This window comes from Rhagoletis pomonella, unplaced genomic scaffold (genome assembly GCF_013731165.1).
Source record: "Rhagoletis pomonella isolate Grant_MI unplaced genomic scaffold, Rhpom_1.0 Rhpom_scaffold_00007, whole genome shotgun sequence".
Lineage (NCBI taxonomy): Eukaryota > Metazoa > Arthropoda > Insecta > Diptera > Tephritidae > Rhagoletis > Rhagoletis pomonella.
The window spans coordinates 70,082,275-70,088,075 of NW_023458561.1; the positions used below are offsets into that span (position 1 = coordinate 70,082,275).

The 5,801-nt window shown below is 34.5% G+C and overlaps 1 protein-coding gene across 8 annotated transcripts in view; it reads right to left on the reverse strand.

Annotated features, from left to right (window-relative positions):
* The window catches only part of LOC118743470 (myocyte-specific enhancer factor 2), a 148,482-nt gene that overhangs the window by 30,273 nt on the left and 112,408 nt on the right, over positions 1 to 5,801 (reverse strand). The gene's annotated exons all lie outside the window — the stretch shown is intronic.

Here is a 5,801-nt window from a genome sequence, read left to right on the forward strand (position 1 = left end):
GTAACCGCTGCATCAATTTATTCCAAACTTTGCACAGTTGTTGGCCTTAATACAGCATACTAAATGGCCGAAAATTTTAAAAATCGGATAATAACCACGCCCACTTCCCATATAACGGTAATTTCCAGAAATACGAAAACTGCGATAGTTTCGTAACTACTGAAGATAATTGACTCAAAATTGATATTTATAATAAATTCTAGACGAAATATAAGAATATTAAAATTTTTTTGAGAAGGGGCGTAGCCACGCCCACTTATGGTTACATGGGTATATCTTGGTAACCGCTGCATCAATTTATTCCAAACTTTGCACAGTTGTTGGCCTTAATACATCATACTAAATGGCCGAAAATTTAAAAAATTGGACAATAACCACGCCCACTTCCCATATAACGGTAATTTTCAGAAATACGAATACTGCGATATTTTAGTAACTACTGAAGATTATTCACTCAAAATTGATATTTACATTAAGTTTTAGACGAAAAATAAGAATATTTTAAATTTTTGGAAAATGGGCGTAGCCACGCCCAGTTATGTTTACATGTGTATATCTTGGTAACCGCTGCACCAATTTCTTCCGAACTTGGCACAGTTGTTAACCTTGGTATAACATACGAAATGGCCGAAAATTTTTAAAATAGGACAATAATCCCATATAACGGTAATTTAGAGAAATACAAAATCTTCGATAAATCAGTAATTATTGAAGCTAATTTATTCAAAATTGATGCTTGCAACAATTCGTTACCAAGAAATACGTTTAGGATACAATTTTGAAAAATGGGCGTGGCACCGCCCACTTATGATCACATATATGTATCTCGGTAACCGTTCTACCAATTTGTACCAAACTCGGTGTGGTTATTGTACTTGCCACATAGAAGAAAAACGTTGAAACTTATTGAAATCGAACTAAAATTACGGCCGCTTTTCATATAACAGTAAATTTCAGATATGCTTGAAACTTCAATATTTCGAAATTTAAGGACGCCAATTTACTCAAAATGGATACACCTCGGTTTACCATGTAGCGGTAGCTTTCGGGAAGGTGAAAAACATATATTTAATACTTGCGCCGGGTATTTAATGTTCGGCTCCGCCCGAACTTAGACTTTTTTACTTGTTTTATTTTGAAATCAAAAAATATTCAGAGGTCGTTCAAAACGGTAGAAATGGTATAGAATTCTTGAAAATCAAAATTTTTCAAAACCAATATATTTCAATAACAATTTTGAATTGCTTACTTAACCATTTTCTACTATTAAAAAAAATTTTTTTAGGACCCGTAGAAATCTCAACTGCGTCCCCATTGCATTTTTTGAGGTTTTTAGGGGTTTCAATAGAAAATGGTTGAACAAACAATTGGGTAAGATATTGGAAGTCTAATAAACCAAAGAATTTATACAAAAACTTGTTTTTCACATTTAAAATTTATGGAAAATTTTGAGCGCTTTGAGCGACCTATAAATATTTTTTGATTGCAAAAAAAAAAAAACAAGGGTTTAGTTTTCTTCGATATAGAAAAATCCTAGGGAGTGAGAGCATTAAAATTCCGACTTTACTTTCTCACATGCATTTTTGGGCCACCGTAATTGCGACAAATCTAGCATGATTCCGGGAGCAATTGACAAGAGACTAACTGTTCCGCTTTAAACCCGGACAGAAATGAACATTACCTATTCTACATACCCCCAAATTCATACTTATTGTTGTTGGAGTTTTATTGTACCGACTGAGCTGTGCATAAAATTTTCCTTAATTTTTTAAATTAAAAATATTATCTTTATAAACAGCACCTAAAAAGAAAGTTAAACTGCATTTCATAAAAAGCCATAAATACAAATTAAATCCACAACTGACGGCTGATGAGTAGGTACAGAAAAAATACTAACAAAAAATACATTAACTTTTGCTTTCGTCTTGCCGTCAGGCAAAACTTCCGTATGGCAAGCGAAAAGTTCAGATACCACTTAAGTGCCGTTGTTATTTACGTCACTGATGATGAAGCAGGAGTAGGAAAATATTTCAGCTGGAGCGAGAAAGTGAGTGTAACATCAAAAAACTTTCGGCACATTGACAAGCGATCTCTTAATTTGATGAATATTAGAGAAATTACAAGAAAGATAAGTGATAACTCAGCGCAGAGCAGTGTAGAGATAAGAAACCTTAAATGTTTTGAATTGCACTTAAAATTAATGGATGAGCTCAGAGTGTCAGAGGTTACTGATTTATAACTTTCAAAACTCTGCAGAAAAGCAAAAAGTAGTTTAGTTTTCATTTGTGGTTTTCAGTACTTCAATTTTTGTTCCGCCAAGTTATATTTTAGTTTATTTATTCTTACTTAAAACTATAAAGAAATTTAAAGCTCTATTCGCTATGTTCAAAATACGACTCAACTTTGTAGTAATGAAGAAATAAGTAAATAATTTTGAGCTTGTAAATTTAGAGCGCAATAAGTCTTTAGCTCTTGATGGAGAATCTCAGAAAGGCATAGACTTTTTGGTTAACTCCTGAATGAGGTTAGATTGAGTTGATATTCAGCACTGAATGGTGTTTATGAAACTTTAGCAACTCGTATTTGGATAATATCTGGAGGCTAAAGAAAAGAGAGAAATTAACGGGTATTAGAATTAATGAAACTCTGTTTGCAATACAAAAAAAAAAAAAAAAAAAAACTTGTAAAAATATTTCATCTTTTCCCCAGTGCATTTTGTATGTCAATCAAATGAATCCTTTCAACATTTTCTCTATTCATTACTTATAATGGGCAGCACAAATGGCACGCCTGTGTATGTATGTAGCTACCAACCAACAATAACAAAAATTCAAATACAGTGGATTCGCTATAATTCGAAAATCTCCGAAATTCGTAGCAATACGCTGGCTTCCGAACAACCCTGCAAACCAAAGTTCCCGAAATCTTAACGAAATCTTTAGGAGTATCTGATTTCTGTAACGATTTTTTTCCGAATCTTCAAAGAAAATTATATGAAGTGGTTGACACGAACTCGTAAAGAAATTTCTGTACGAAAAATAAAGAAAATTCTGAAAAAAAGTCTGCAAGAAATTCTTCATATAGCAGCATTATTTTCATTTCTTTACCGATTTTCTTCCGAAATTTCGGAAAAGAATGGAAGTGTGCGTAATTTATTTCATTTTAGAAAATTCGGCAAAAAATCGGATGGGATCTTTCCGAATTCTTTAAAATTTCTTTACGATTCAGAATACTCTGATAAAATGGTTTGCAGGGAAGTTTCGTTAATTTGCAGAATTTAATTTGCATTTATTTGACAATGTAAGTTTTATTTCACCTCTCATAAATTGTAATTGGTTGTACATAACCTTCGGTAATTCCTAACGCAACGCTAAATTCTGTGTAGTTGTACTAGGAAAAAATAAATCATAGTTTACAAATTATCGGGATGCCACTGTATGAATAAATAGGATGGCGACAACAACAACAGCAATAAAGTTACTTGCCTAGCAATGACAGCGCCACTGCTGAGAAATCCTACAAAAGGGCATTTCAACGCGAAAGTGGAGGTGGCGTACAAAAAATCAAAAACTAACAGGATATACGTACCTACATACATACATACATACATACATACATACATAGATATGGAATGGCGCGAAATAGGAAATCGCAAGAATGTATATAATGTTTAATAGTAAGAGAAGAAGAAAATCGAGTGATTGACTCATTTGCCAGTTGGCTGCCTGGAGCCGCTGGAGTCGCTGGAGGCGCACAGACAAGGGAATATAAGATTGCTACAAGTCCTCTATGGCGCATCGCGTCGGATATGGTTGGTTGCCATGTGGCATTGTAGCTGTGACAGACAGCATCTGTTGCTGTGGTTTTGCGTTGGTTGCTTTTTGCATTTTGTTGACTTGATTGTAACTTGGTGATAATAAATGTAATTGTGATTTCATTTTCATATGAGGAAGTATTTTAACATCCTTATACAATCTGGTTTTGTGTTTTTTATGTATGTATGTATGTATGTACGTAAAGGTTGTGCGTGTGTTGAACGTGTGCCGCCGCGCGCCAGTTGCGTGTGCTACTCGTTATTTATTCCTTTGCCTGATTTTTTTTTCATTTACGATTTATTTTAGTTTTATTTTGTATTATGTGATTGCCTTGATTGCTCGAGTTTGTTGCATATCATCGCTCCGAACTCTTTCCATGCGCCAGCGTTGACCGTTTCACTACACCGCAGCGATCGCCTTTGGCTTTCTCCTCCACAAAGTTCAAAGATAAACGAACTGTGTCAACGCTTACAGCTGTGTGTGTTGCAACAACAATAAAAAATGTGGTTTTGGTGACAAATATGTACGTACTCTGAAAGTAACGCACAAATCATTTCCAGTTAATTGAAGTCATTTCGATATCATTTTAATGCTCCGATTTTGTTTATTTTATTATTATTTTTCTTTATGCGGTTCTCATGAAAAGGTCATTCGCAGTTGTCATAACACGATTGTGGGAACAGTCTTAACAGCTTAACACAAAATCGATTTCCCAAATAACAGCAGGTGTTTACTTATATGTATGACAATTTATTAGAGGTGGTGGAACAAAGAATCCTATGACGTTCTTTCGTTGTTCGACAGAAAACTTAGGAATACAATTTTTAATTCATTGCAAATTTCTTAAACAAAAAATTGCAAATATGAAGCTAAGTTTCGCGATGTACTCAGTACAAAATCAATGGTAAAGTTGTGGCTAGACTACTGTCCGTGCGTAGTACAGCAAAATGTAGCTCCATGTTGTAATTAAATGCTGAATGTAAGCGGTTAAGATAGCCTAACAAATTTAAAAAATTACAAAATTAAAAAAGCATGCGAAATCATTTGTTTTTTTTTTTTCGATTGCCTTATTTGGCCACCCGATTCGCTAATAACCAACTACAACACTGCGATCTTATCTCAATATCCAAGTTCGTTTTCTTTTTTTGACTAATGCAGCAGGTACAATCAGTCTGCCATCATGCTTAAAGTGCAGAGAGCAGGCGAGAATTGGCCAGATAAAATTAACACTCTAGATTATGTTGTCAAAAAAAAAAATCTAAAGGTTGTTATGAAGTGAATGAACGCGGGCGGCAAGGGGCGCACTTCAAGAAAGCAACAATCAGCGAAGTGAAAAAATGTGTGACTGATAACATTCGCTAGATGATAAGTATTTCTGCGCATTTTGCTCTCAAGGCTGCCCTAGCTTAACTTCATACATACATTTACACACCCGCATATGTACACACATACATATACACATGTGCATACATACGTACATATGTAAGTGCCTAGTAAGTATGAATGTCTGGCTGTGCACATCTATGTATCTATCTGCCGGCGGCGCACGTTGGGCTGAATCGAGGTCCTGTGGTCAAAATGAAATATCTCCTCTTGGAATTAACTGTTTTGTGGGCTTTATTCTTTTAAATTTAAGGTAAAAACATATATGTACATATGTATGTATTTCAAGGCAAAATTATGTAAAGAATTGAAACCAAATATTCAAGGTCATTTGTAGGTTAAAAGGGAATTTTTGAGCATGGGTTTCATATCGAAGCGAAAAACAACCACAACACTCTCGTTGGGCTCTGCTTAATTTCAAAGTTGAAGAGGCTAACATTGAGATTGGGATTGATAAGAAGAATTTAGGTAAGGTTGAGGTTAAAGGCAAGGTTAAGGCTAAAGGTAAGATTACGGTCAAAAGTTAATATGTAGCAATTTTTTTATGAAATGTTCTAACACTTGTTTGAAGAATGAAATATCACTTGTTGACCTTCAAGTGAC